Source organism: Cavia porcellus, unplaced genomic scaffold (assembly GCF_034190915.1).
Source record: "Cavia porcellus strain 051 isolate PalLab524CR breed Dunkin Hartley unplaced genomic scaffold, mCavPor4.1 scaffold_1, whole genome shotgun sequence".
In the NCBI taxonomy this organism is placed as follows: Eukaryota; Metazoa; Chordata; class Mammalia; order Rodentia; family Caviidae; genus Cavia; species Cavia porcellus.
Genome location: NW_026947484.1, coordinates 216,408,821 through 216,422,921, shown reverse-complemented (window position 1 = coordinate 216,422,921; position 14,101 = coordinate 216,408,821). Strand labels below are relative to the sequence as shown.

Below are 14,101 nucleotides of genomic sequence, written 5' to 3'. Positions count from 1 at the left end.
TAGCCCCTGGGTCTGGCAAAGTGTGGCCCATGGCACCAGTCTAGCCTTGCCCAGTTTGTGTGAGTAAGACCCCGTCTCCAACAAATAAATACTTAAAGTTTTGATGAATTTTACCTGGAAAGATGAGACTTTCTTTATAAGGAGGTTTTAAGTTATAGATAGTAACTGTACATCTATTCTGATATTTTTAAATTTCTTTTTTAAGGGCCAGGGATGTAGCCAAGTCAACCAGTGCCTGCCTGGCAAGCACAAGGTCCTAAGTTTGATTTCCAGCACCAAAAAAAAAAAAAAAAAAACTTTCTTTTTTTTTTTGTTGTTGTTTGTTTGTTTGTTTTGTTTTTTGGTATCGGGGATTGAACTCACAACGTTGCTTGCCAGGCAGGCACTTCTGCCACTGAGCTAAATCCCTGGCCTTTCTTGTAAATTTGTTTTTTTACTCAGGTTTGTTAAATCGTTTCTTCCTGTTCATCAAAGCTCCGAACTGATACCCCTTTCCTTTAATTTGAAGGATGACCTCTGGCATTTCATGGAGTCCATTATACTGGTCTCTCAGCTTGTATTTTTCTGAAAATAACTTTTTTGATTTCCTGTTCTAATAATCCAATCCAGGGCCTTACACCTGTTGTGCAAATGTTTCACCCCTGAGCTACACCCCAGCCTCCAATACTCTGAAGGATACTTTTTGCTGGATATAGAATCCCACGTTGACTTTTTTCCCCCTGTGTCACTTTAACAATACTATTCTGCTGTTTTCTGGCTTTCATTGTTTGTTTGTTTGTTTTTTATCAGTACGGGAGATCAAACTCATGACCGCCTGCTTGCAAGGCAGGTGCTTATGCCGCTGAGCTAAATCCCCAGCCTGCTTTCATTGTTTTTATGAGAAGTTAGCACTCATTGCTATCTTTGTTATCTGTATGCAATGTGGCGTTTTATTCTGCTCACTTTTACAATTTTTCTTCCTATCATTAGATTTTAGCAATGTTTTTCTTCTTAAATTAAGTATAATTGCCAAAAATCATACAAAGTATCTCATGTTTTGAGACACATATGTTGTGACATGGTAACTTCAATCAAGCTAATTTACTTATCCTCACCTCACAAACTTAGAACAATTCTTAAATTCCTCTGCTTAGAAATGTCTCAAAATAGCACATGAAAAAATACTTAACAAGAAAAATGGGCTCGGCATCTCAGTCCAACAGGTAGATTAAAAGAGTTAAGTGATCGCCATTATAATTTCTTGATGTCACTATATATTAGTACACAAATTTCTTCATACATAATTTTTTAGGGGAAAATTAGCAATGCCACATATACTATTTTGTAACCCACTGTTTTCACTTAACAGAGTGTAGTAGACACCTTTTACCTCCACAAATGCATGTCAACATCATGATCTCTTTTTGTTTTGTGTTTGTTTGCTTGTCTGTTTGCTTTTGGAACTGGGAATCGAACTCAGGACCTCACACTTGTCAGGCAGGCATTGTGCTGCTGAGCTACATCTCCAGCCCTCATCATGATCCCTTAATGATATAACTAATAACTCTTTTCTATCCCCATGTTAGATTTTAGCAATTTCATCTAATGTGGATGATGCACAGTTTGGGATTTCTTGGATATTTGAGTTTATTGCTTCTATCAAATTTACACTTTTTTAGATTTTATTTTTTGCCCAATGTGTTTCTACTCTCTTAATTCTTCCTGGAACTTGAATTACGTGTTTGTTAGACTGCCAGGATTATCTCACTGGTCACTGAGTTTTGGGACTTTGGTCAGGGACATTTCTCTGGCTATCTGTGTCTGTTCACAGGTAATTCCTTCTGTAATTTCTAATCAATGTGCTGTTGAGCAGATTCAATTAATTTTCCAATTTAGCTATTGTGTTCTTTAGTTCAAGAAAAATATAATTTCTGTAGATTCTGTCATGGTGGAACATTTTCCCTTTAGCCCCTAAACATCTTCATACATAATTTCTTGAAAGTCTTTGCATCCTCATTCAAGAGTAGATATTTAGAGATGAGGTCTTATAACTGATACTCTCCTGGCACGTGTCACGCTGTCTTGCACGCTTGCTGAGTAATTGTTGACTGGGTACAACTAGACTTTGCAAACGTCTCATTGGTGAGCATCTGCATTTTGTCATCTTCTTGAAGAGTGTTGAGATGAGAGATCTGTAGGTGAGTTGTTTACGGAGACACTAAAAGCTTTCCATGCTGCCTGCACACTCTGCTAGGGTGGCTCTGGAGCAGTGCTTCTAAATCAGAAGAGAAACTGCCCCCTGCCGCCCTGGGGACATTGGCAGTGTGTGGAGACACTGTTGGTTGTCACAGTCAGGAGGGTGCTACTTGTTTCTGCTGAGCAGAGGCCAGAGATGCTGCTAAGCACCCTCTAATGCCCAGGACAGCCTTCTGCAAAAGAATTAATTATACACACAAATATCAATAGTTCCCAGTTTGAGAAATTCCTGTCTAGAGTATCTGTATCCTAAAGCCAGTTTTGCCCCATGCCCTGTACTGCATGTTTGTCCAACAGAAATCTATGCATTAAAATCCTAACTCCCAATGGGACTGTATTAGAAGATGGGGATTTGGCAACATAATGAGGACCTCAAGGTTGGAGCCCTTGTGAATGGGCCCAGTAGCCTGTATCAGACCCCGAGGAACCCTCTGGCCCTTGTCAGGACACAGGAGAAGGCATCTGCAGCCCAGAACCCAGTCACACCCGATCTCAAACTTAACCCTTCGGAGCCACAAGAAATAGATTTCTATTGCTTATAAGCCACCCAACCCGGGCAGTATTTTATCACAAAGGCCTGAGCCGATGGAAACTCCTCTCCACCTTCCATTCTGGCAGCTTGGAACTTCAGCATCGCACGCTGATGTGTGCTCTCGAAGCCATTCTGCTCCCAGCTCCCTGGTAGTTATTTTTCCAGCAGCTGTTCCTAGCTGGCTTAGTAGAGTCTTACCCCACACAAGCACAGCTTACTATCTGGCCAGAATTCAAAGAATCCCATGCAAATTGCTGGCGCTCTTTCTCCACATAGCTTCCTCTCTGTCTACAAATTCCAGCTGCATCCAGAGGCTCGGTGAGGACTCTGGGTCTGTTTGGTTCCCCCTTCCTGTGCTTAATATGTGAAGCGCCTCCAGGCAGAAACCCGGGGAGCAAAAGCCTGGCCATGCAGCTCTCCCATCTCCCACACCTCACAGATGAAGGTACCGCGCTGCTCAGCGTTATCTTTTCAAGGCTGTTTATAGAATGAACAGCCTTGAAAAATAGAGATAGTGTCTCTCTGTGGACCAAAGGGCAGGCTTGTGTATTGTCCGGTGTTATAAAGATAATGTCTCCCTCTGGGACAAAGGTTAAATGGGCTGACTGCTCGTTCTGAATAATCCTCACTCCCTAAGCTCGGAATTCCCCTTCCAGCCTGCAGCCCGCTGTGGTTCAGTCACTTGGACCTTTTTCCATCACCTGTGGGAGCTGGGAATTAAAGATCCAGTGCAAATTCTTCCACACTGGCCACCTCTATGGCTGTAACAAAATCTGTCTCTGACTTAGGAGGTTTTTTGTCTTTGCCAACATCCATGAAGTAGTAACATGCTAGCTTTTTAATTTACAAGTGATGTAAAATCTCAGATTGTTTTGGGGCTGGGGATTTAGCTTAGCGGCATAAAAGCACCTGCCTTGCAAGCAGGCAGTCGTGAGTTTGATCCCCGGTATCAATAAAAAGAGAAAAAGAAAAAAAAATCTCAGATTGTTTCATACCTACTATGTGCTAACCTCTGATTATAAGAGCTCTCCCTGTCTCTCACACACAAATGTATATAAACTGTCCCTTGTTCAGTCTCCCATCTAACATGAGAATTAAAGATTTTAGAAGACAAGCAAACATATAATTTTATTTATTTATTTATTTATTTTGTGGTGCTGGGGATTGAACTCATGACTTCGTGCTTGCCAGGGAGGCACTTATGCCACTGAGCTAAATCCCCGGCCCCAGTTTTAGAATGGTCACAGTATTGAGAGAAATAAAATTGTAACAGAATGACAAGAGGGGTCGTTTTAGAGCCAATGGTCAGGGGAAGGAATTCTCTGTGATCAGGAAACATTTAAATTGAGCCTGAAGGAGCAAAAACACAGACATCTAGGACAAGAAAAGGAAAGTGTCTTCCCAGCAGAGGGAAGAGCGTCTCAAAGGTTGAGACACATCAAAGAGCCTGCCACCCTTGAAGGACTGAAAGACACAGGCAGGTGCAAATCAGTTTCTCAACTCGGTTTTTCAGAATCTAAGGTAGCACTTGGTTTAAAATGTCAGCGGCCCCAAGCTCAGCCAGACCAACTGAATCACAATGCTGAAGAATGGAGGTAAAGATTAAGGCAGGAGGACTGCCAGCTTGAGAACTGCTTCAGCAATTCGGAGAGACTCTGTCTCTAAATAAATCAATCAAAGGACTGGGGGGCGGTGTGGCTCAGTGGTAGAGGGCCCCTGGGTCCAGCCCTGTTATGTTTTATATCTGGGTGTCCCCAAGAGCCTCATACACTGATAAGAGGGGTTTTTGGAAGGCGATTGGGTTTATAGCTGGCTTGCCGATAAGAGGTGGGGTCTGACCGGAAATGATGGTCCCAGAGGTGCACGGTGGAGAGACAGAGCTCCTTTCTGAGCTCCTGCTTTCTTCCTCTGCTTCCTGATTGTTACTGTGTGAATAGCACTCCTCCACCCCGGCCTCTCCATCACACCATCCTGCCTTGAAGCCAGCCAACTGCGGACAAAAATGCGGGCCAAAATAAACCTCTCCTAAATGCAGGGTGTCCCAGCATTGAAGAAAGTGACTGAAACAGGTCCCCAGTTACACACACACACACACACACACGGCAAGGTTCAATCACAGATAATGTTTTAATATTTCTATGTGATTCTAATGTACAGCCAAGGTTAAGGACTAGCTAATTGACCCTAGAATCCTTGTAAAGTTTTGGTTTTATTAAGAAGTTTAGATTTGAGTTAAAGAGTAATAAAAAGTCACTAAAAGGATTTAAGAATTAAAAAGACACTGATCTGATTTATTTTAAAAGGACCTCTGGCTGCTATGACAAGAATGGTTGGAAGAACTGGATGGTGGGAATGGGAGATGAGCCAGAAGTTCCTGGTAGTCTGGGGGAGAGATGGTGGAGGCCTGGATTAGCGTGTGGCCATGACAATACCAGGAAGACTGAATGAGCTGAGTACAGCCAGATCATGAGGGTTCATAAACATCAGGTTAAGCAAATCAGACTTTATCCTGTGAGTATTCCTGGAAAAGCATTTAAAATCCTAAATTAGGATTACATCCAGGTGAACTATCCCAGAAAACAAAATTTGCAGTGGCTTAAGCAAAAAGGTTTATTTTGTCATGTAAAAGAAGAATCTATACATAGTATCATTTGTTCAGTTGCTCAGTGATGTCAGAGGCAACATCTTGGTCTTTCCCTCATGATTGAAAAACAGTTGCAGCAGCTCCTGCAATCACATTCCAGGAAGTAAGAAAGTTGAACTGGTACATCAACCACTGATGCATCTTTTAATAGGCAATGATAAACATTTGCACAGAGCAACTCCATTATTTTTTTTTACTGGATACTACTCCTTCTCTAAAGAAAGAGTTAAAAAAGAAAAGATTTGGTTTTTTTTCAAGACTTTATCATTCAAGGTAGCATGAACTACTAGAGTTCTTGAGCTAGTAAACAACATCCTCAAAAAGATGCAACCTGAGGTCAATGGAAACAGTGCAAAGGGAAGAACTGAAATAGAGAACAGCTAAGAGGCTATTGCTGCAGTGCCCAGGGAGCAGAAGAACCGAAATGAAATAATGAAAGAAGAATTAAGAGTTTCATGTAACGAACATGTCTGCTGGCAGCCATAGGGACAGAGATGTGTTTCCGTGCTAGTAGGTAACCACGGATGTCTTTGCAGGAAAGAGTGATGTACGTAAGTAAATGTGCGTCTCAGTGTATTGTCTTCATTCTCCTGCAAGCCCACGACTGAGACGTTCATTCATTCATTCAGCAAGCCTTTCCTTTATGCAAGGTGATGTGGCAGCCTGAGTCAGGCGCCAGTTCTGTCCTCAAAAACTTTACAGAGTAGAAAAGGAGAAGACGCCGCGAGCTCCCAAATAGCTGGGAGGGAAATAGGATGATGATAAATATCAGGATGTTACAAAAGCTCACAAGAGGAAGTATTACCTTAGCCACAGAGATAAAGCAGCTTCCCGAAGTTAGATTTAAATTTGTTTTTAAAGACACAGTGAGGCAAGGGCAGGAGCATTGGCTGGAGCATTCGTGGCTCAGTAGCTAGGAAGAAAGGTGAAAACTGAACCTGGAAAAAAGCTGATCTAAAGAATTGGTTTTGTTTTGCAGACTAGAAAATACGTATTGGACTCCTACCGAAGGTGAGGTGCTCTGTTAGATCCTGAGTTTCTACCTGTGACTGTGTCTGTGTGTTTGCACTTCAGATGTGTGTGCCTGTATGTGAACACGTATACGGTTCACTGTGTGTATGCAGCTATGTCTGTCTCCTTTTATGTTTTCCTGAGTGGCCTCTCCATGTGTTCATTCACCCCAGTCTGCGGGTGTGTACTCACATGTGACCAGCAGATGGCACCACAAACCCATAACTAGCAAGACAAATCCCACATTCCTCCAGCCAAGGATAACCGGCCCATGTAGGGAACAGTTTTAAATGCTCACCTACTTGAGTCATAAGCATTGTTTGCCATGTGTTCCCCACCTAGTACGATACCTAGCACACTGGAGATGACCAATATAGATGGAGTGAATTAATAAATACTAACACGTGCCCCATGGAAGAAACGAAAGCCAGCTGGGGGAAGAGAGCAGTACAGAGGAACTGGGCCATAAGCAAAGACCCCCCACGGGAAGCGCATTTCCCAATCACACCCAGATACGGGGTGAGGGTGACTGAAACAATAAACTCAGCCTCTACCATCATCTCTAAGGGTTCTCCTCTTCATCGTGGGGCCTCTGATCCTGATCCTTTTCTTCAGGTGACTTATTGAGGGACTAGTGAGTACTAAGACCTGGGGGAGATGCCACCTCTGCCCTACTGAGAGCCTATGAGCCAGGAAAAGAACTCAAGTTTATTTTACAATGGCAGCTGCCGCAACCCTGCCATCCACTACACTAGGTGAGACGGACTGCTCCATTCAGGACTGAGCCATGCGATCCAAGGAGCACAGGAAAGTTCTTCTGGCCCAGGAGACCTCTAAACCCTGGCACCTTCGCCGCCCCCGACCCATCCACCAGCCCAGTTGCCTCAGGAGTGTTCCCTTCTGCCATCTTCCTTCCTGCCGGGTTTCCAGAGTCTCACCCTTGTCTGGGCCTATACCTGTACATCCCCCACCCCCACCCCACCTTTCCTCAGTCTGTCCAGAAGGAAGAGGCCTCCACCTGCCACTAGCTTTGTTTCCATTTGAGAGCTGCAGCCTCCATGTACATCACAGGTAGAGCCAATGAAGACACAGTCAAGGGGCCCAGTCTCAGGTCAGCTGCACCCTGCAAGGAACCGAGAGTGCAAATCCAGATGCGGTCTGTTGAGTCCCCGCATGGGTGTGTTGGCTGCAGCTCCCCCTTCCCAGGCCAGCTCCCTTCACCTTGCTGCATTCTCGAAGGTGCCTGCAGCATGTGCTACTGGGTCCTGCCTTTGCTGGTCAAGGCCTCCTCTGTGCCCCTGGAGAAATCCTACAGACTTTGGTGGGCAGTTGGGACCTCCAGCTCTGTGTCCCAGCCCGCCCCTGTACCCATGTGCGCCACCTGCTGGGCTCCCACCTCTCTCACGCACTGAGCTACAGATGCTCCATCCCCCTTCTCCTGGGAAGGTCCTCTTTCCCAAATGGCTATCCGCCATCCAAAGCCCTCTTTAGATCCCACCTTTTGCTAAGAGCTTTCTGCTGTGGCTCATCTCCTCTCTTAGAAACCATTACCCTGAGCTCTCTTTGTTACTGTTACTGTAAAGCTTTATTGTTTGAACACCAGCTCCTGCTACTCGGTTCTAGGCTCTGCAAGGGGAAAATGTTTTTCTTCTTCACCCAGGATCCACAAACTGTTTGACGCAGGGCAGCGGGTCAGGAGAAAACAGGGCCGAGACTACAGTGAGGACCTGCAGTTGTCTTCCAGTGCTATGAGACCACAGCACCACAACTCCGGAACTGGGAGCCCAAAGGAAACACGGTGCTGATGCTCTTTTATGACAGCATAAAAACAGAAGTCACACAGAGCATCCGCGAGTCCCAGGTGCCCGCAACCCCAACTCCACCCCCTCTGACTCCCGGCTTCCCGGCGCTCAAGGACCAGCCGGTCCTTCCTGCCCTCCCTTCCCCTGCGTGTTTCTCCATCCCTTCCCCCTGCCCTTTCTCTTCTTTCCCCTCTGGTCCCATTAAACCCCAGAGCTCCTCCCCACAATCCCTGGGAGAGCATAGCAGGGCCCAGAGACCCCACCCTCGTTCTGAGCACCGGGTGAGGAAGCAATCCCTGGAGTTCACTGTCTTGGTCAGTTCCTGTTTCTCCAGCAAAAATGCCAAAATCTCTTCCTTTTTCTTGTGAAAAATGTAGTTTTGACATCCAGAATTCCCAGAACCATTGTGACTGTGTGAGCGCTGTATGAATGGTCTGCCAAGGCCACCTGGGCCAGTGCCTTGTGCGTGGGGGGGGGGTCTAGAGCCAGCCCTGGAAATGACACTGCATGCCCTGCCATGCCCCAGTTCCACTGTCACCCACTAATGCATCTGAGGTGGGGCAAATGCATTAGGACAGGCTGACTCTGCTCTCCTGTTTCCTCCCCAGTCTTGCAGGAAACTTATTTGGGGGAGAGTCTCTGTCCAGACCGAAGTCCCACCACTTGGGTGCCCCCCAAGGGTTGAAAGGGTGGAAATTTAAGCTGGCGGCTTGGATTCAGATGATGTGAGTGTCCTTGTGCTGCTTCAAGCTTGAAGGCACCCTGAGGATGTGGCATAGCAAACAGACACACTATGGCCATTGCTCCCCCCAGCCTTGGGCTATGGCGCTTCCTTCCTTTGAGCTCAATCCCACGGAGAACGACAGGGCAGCCTCACTTTGTGTGGAGCCAGACTTCCTGAGCCTTGGGTTGAGAAACAGCTGCTAAATCCTGGGAGTGGAGGTGGGGGAGGGTGGGATAGGGACTTAGGTGCTCATCAACCAAGTCCTGCTCCAAGCCTGGAGCGAGGATAAGAAAAAAGGGAGGGGCTGGGGATTTAGCTCAGCGGCATAAGCACCTGCCTTGCAAGCAGGCGGTCGTGAGTTTGATCCCTGGTACCGATAAAAATGAAAAAGACCAAAAAAAAAAAAATAGCAGAAAAAAGGGAGTTGGGGAGTAGGACCAAGGTGTGAAGTCCCGAGTGGTTCTAAGGAGAGAATGGCATCCAGCCCATTGCACTGGGCCCTTCTTTGGGTGTCAAGAGAGGGCAGGGCAGGTCTGCATAGTAAGTTATCTATGGAGTCAGGCGGGAAGTTCATGCACTCTACCAACACTCAGGCAGTGTACGACTTGGCCAGTCCTGCCCTCCCAGAGCTACTGTCTGGCTTGGGAGACAGCTTTCTAAGCGCACTTTCATGAAAATCCGTGTGCGTAAAAGGCACACTGAGGCCCATGAGGAAGCAGGCAGAGAGCATAGAGGATATGGAAATCAGGGAATGAATAAGATGGCTGGGCAAAGAGTCAGATTCACCAGACCAAGAGGGTCAGGGGCCTTCCAGGCTGAGGAGAACAAGGCAGGGAGTGTGAGGGCAGCGCTCACACGGTGAGAGTTAGGTGCCAGGCCAAGACAAAGCCTCTCACAGGCCAGCTTCTGCAGCAAACCAGGAATTGTAAAGAGACTGTGCAGGTACTGGGGCCACCTTGCTAGCAGAGGTTACATGGGCCCCCACTTCAAGTCCTTCATCTATCCCCCCTCCCCACCTCCAAATTTTGCATTTTGCTTGTGTCCAAGGGAAGCAGGGAGCTTTCTCAAGTTCAGATGACTCCAAGAAGGTTTCTGATCTCTTCTCAGGCCTCCCCACAGCAGTCTGATCAGGACGGCTCTCCAGGCCCAGTCCCAGCTCGCTAGGACCCCCATGTTCCTCCCTCAGGTCTACTCCTCCAGCCCACCCAGCCCTTCTTGTTACCAGCAGGCCCCAGAGGGGCCACCCTCTCTCTCTGGCCTTCCCTCCCCAGCCAGTTTCCTGCTCTGCTCCCGAAACCTGTAGCAAAGAAAGGCCTGCTCAGCCAGCCCTGAGGACTGGGCCTAGAACTGTCTGAGCTTTGCTACCAGGAGCAGAGTCGGTCCCCGGCACCCTCCTCGAGCACCTTGCTTCCCTCCCCCTGTCCCCACAGGCCTGAGCGAAGGAAGATCAGGAGCTGGAGGCTGGGCTGAGCTGGGGGTTGGGTGTTGGGGTCGTCTCTGCAAGAGCCGAGCCGTGCCCCTCCATGTGGTCCCCTCTGGAGGCTTCCCGGGACCTGGGGCCTCAGTGCCTGCAGTGAGTGGCGGGAGCTCTCCAGGGAGGCGTCCCCACTGCCGTGCCCCGGCCTCCTGCGCGGTCCCTCCCAGCCCGCCCAGCCGGCCGCGCAGCGCCGCGGGAGGAATCCCAGCCATTTCCTCTACGCTGCGCGGTATGTGGCCTGCGCCAGCCACCAGCTCGGCCAGGGTGGGGGCGCTGTCCCCAGCCGTGTCCGCCAGCTGCCCGGGCCCCGCAGTGATGCTTGGGATTCCTAGCCTGACGCCCCCTGGTACCGGGCGTCCCCGCAGCCTTTGTAGTCGCCCCCCAGCTTGGTGCACGAGGACCCTGGAGTTCATTGAGTCGGTTTCAAGCTTCAGGACACACTTGCCACTTCGCCTTGGGTCAAGTCCCTTAAATTGGCCTTCAAGCCTCAGTTTCTCCATCTGTGACATAGTGATGTGGCAACAGTGCCTACCCCATTTGCACTGCCCAGGGATTAAATAGTGTCAACGATAGGTTTGTTTCTCTGGGCATCACCAACTGTCCTTCACTCCCCACCCACGATCTGCTGCCAGTCAGAGAGGGCTCCACAGTCGCGTGCTCTGCCAGGGCCTCCTATGACTGACGCCGAGCTGGACAACGGAGGCGTCCTTCTCGGTTCCAAGCCCTGTGCCCCCTGAGCCTCCACCACTGGGTTCCTGAAAGGCCCAAAGGACAGCAATTTGTTTGCTTTTTGGATGATGTCACTACTGTCTGGAACAGCCAGACAGGTAGTGATTAAGGAAAATTGAAGGTGCGGACAGCGATCACGGGGCGCAAACGTGGACTCTATAGTTTTGCATCTGAAAAAAGTATCCACTACCACGTGCTCTCCGGGCTCCCTGCAGCCCGGGGGAACTTGGTGGGCGGGCTCGCGCCCCCTGCCGCCCGCACCTGCCAAGCCCAGGCCTTGGCCAGGATGGCATCACGTGGAGCTGGAAAGTCCCTCTTCTCGCTGGACCTAACCCACTACTGAGGAGCTGCTCTGCCTCGGTGTTGCTCTAGACCGCCCCTTGTTATGATTTTGTAACTCGTTCCAGTAGGAGTTCCAAGCCAAGAATCAGCAGGCCCCCTTGCAAGGGTATGTGCCGCCTCATTCCCCACAGCTACAGCCACTGGCCGTATAAATCCAGGTGCAGAAAGGTCCAGGGGCACAGGTGCTATAAATATCCCAGGCCATCTGGGACTGAGCTCGCAGGCAGCCCCTCCCCACCGCCTGCCCAGAGCCCAGCACTTCCAGCCACGACCACAGGCTGGTCTCTCCCCTGCGGCGTGGGAGGGGCGGTCTTCTGCAGTATCTGGGGACAGCTTCCCTTTCATCTCCTAAGAGTCCCTAAAGGCTAAAAGTAGGAGTTTGGACGCCATCCCCACCCCCACCCCCCCCACCCCATTCCAAAAGGCTTGCCCCACATCCCTCGCTCTCCGTAGTATTTTCAGAAGACCTCCAGGGGACACACACACTCCCCCACAAATGGCATGTCCTCAAGAAAGGTATGCCTGGCGTAGTGGTTGCCACCAGTAATCCCAGCACTCCGAGAAACTGAGGCAGGTCGATCACAAGTTTGAACCCAGACAGAGCAGTTTAGCAATTCAGCAAAACTTTATCTCAAAATTTTAACAAGGACTGAGGTAGGTAACTCAGTGGGTTTAACCCAGAGTAGTAAATCCCCAGCTTAGGAGTTCCCTTGCAGGAAGTTCCTAAGTTAGATTCATTCATAGGTCCGACAAAGTGAGTCTTGGAAACAAATAGACAATGTATCCTGCTTTGTGCTTCCCAGGAGTGACCTCCACATCACGGGCTTCCGGACATCCCGGGCCTAGGCTGAGCTCTGCAGCACACTATCACCCCGTACAGTAATCACCCAGCAGCGAACTGTGACAATGTCCAGCAAACATGTGAGCTACTTCCGTGATTTGTTCACATCTGGGAATGTTGAGAATGCAGAGTCCATTCCCAGCTGTGAAAGTTTGCAACTCAAATGTTTATAAATTGGGGACTTAGTGTACCTGAAAAGGAAAAAAAATATGCAGACTTCTTTGAAATGCCTTTGAAAGGCAACAACTTAAACCAAATTTCACAATTTAAATCTTTTTTTTTTTTTTTTGATACCCAGGATTGAATTTATGACCACACGCATGCAAGGCAGGCACTTATGCGGCTGAGCTAAGTCCCCTGTAACACAGTTTAAATCTTGATTCTAAATTTTTGATAGTGCTTTTTGTCTGGGAGAAAAAGAAAACCAAACAGGTTAGAAGCACAGTAAACCTGATGGAGGGGAAGGAAGAAGTTGATAGTGTATGCAAAGGAGTGAGATAATGGGCCAGAAAGAAAGTTGCTCTTTCTGGGGTCTGAAACTGGGAGCTCTTGGATTTTCCAGACGTGGATCTGCTAGGCCTGGGGCTTGCTGAAGTGCAATTTCTTGAAGAGGAAACTGTTGGACCACAAGAGATTCCACTGAGACAAAGGATGAATAAGGTCTCTTTACCTGAGGCCAACAGACTCGGACAAAGTTTTTCTTTAGGATATTCAAGGATGATGGTTTGGAGGGCTGGGGATTTAGCTCAGTGACACAAGTAAGTGCCTGCCTGGCAAGTGCAAAATCATGAGTTCAATCACCAGTACCAAAACAAATACATAGGGCCAGAAGTTTAGCTCAGTGGTGTAAGTGCCTGCCTGGCAAGTGCGAGGTTGTGAGTTCAATCCCTGGTACAAAAAAAAAAAAAAAAAAAAAAAAGAAAGAAAAAAAATCCTGGCAAAATAAATAATAAAAAAGATGATGGCTTGGGGAATGTGAAGAGAGGATAAGGTAGACTTGATGGGATGAAACAGATCTGAACCCCAAATGTTCAAATGTGACTGTAAAATAAGGTTCAACTAGATAAATAAATAAATCCCTATTTAAAATATAGCGGCTAACTCTTCTAAAAATAGTCACTGTTCTTTTCCAGTGTGGAAGCTTACTCTGTAGACACTGCCAGTTTCTCTCTCATTGAATTCTTCTGGAAATGTACATGATCCCATTTACAGATTCATAAACTGAGGTCAAAGAAGCTAATTAGCTCACTCATGGATACCAAGCTGGTAAAGGAGAGATCTAAATCCAGGGATCTGACTCCAGGTTCATGTGTTGAAGCAGCTGTGTGTCTCAATTACTCCTCTCATTGCTAACACACAATGCCCAGTGCCCACAATTTAAAGGAGGAAAGATTTATTATGGCTTACAGTTCATAGAGATTTCAGTCCATAATGGGCTGGCTCCAGGACAGGGCAACATAGCAGAAGGGTGTGAGCAGAGGGAGCTTGCTTTATGACCTGGCAGCAGGAAGCAGAGAGAACGATCAGGAGAGGAAGAAGGGAAGTGTGCCCTCCCAGGCCATGACCCGCCTTCTTCAACCAGGCTTCAGCTCCCAATGTCACATTTAGCAATACCATGTTTTCCATAAAATAAAATGTACAAAAATGCATTTAGTAATAAACTCAAGAGTGGATCAATCCACTGGTGAGTATCACCCACCATGAGCCAGTCACCTCCCAAATGAGTAGATAGGCTTTAGGGTAGAGAGTGGACATCTAGATACA

The 14,101-nt window shown here is 47.7% G+C and overlaps 1 long non-coding RNA gene across 1 annotated transcript in view; it reads right to left on the bottom strand.

Annotated features, from left to right (window-relative positions):
* LOC134471254 (uncharacterized) overlaps positions 1-10,640 on the bottom strand; it is a 32,207-nt gene extending 21,567 nt beyond the window's left edge. Inside the window, exon 1 of the long non-coding RNA XR_010040540.1 lies at positions 4,607-10,640. This is a non-coding gene — a long non-coding RNA (uncharacterized LOC134471254). The remainder of the gene's footprint in view (positions 1-4,606) is intronic.
* Between the last annotated feature and the right edge of the window lie 3,461 nt (positions 10,641-14,101).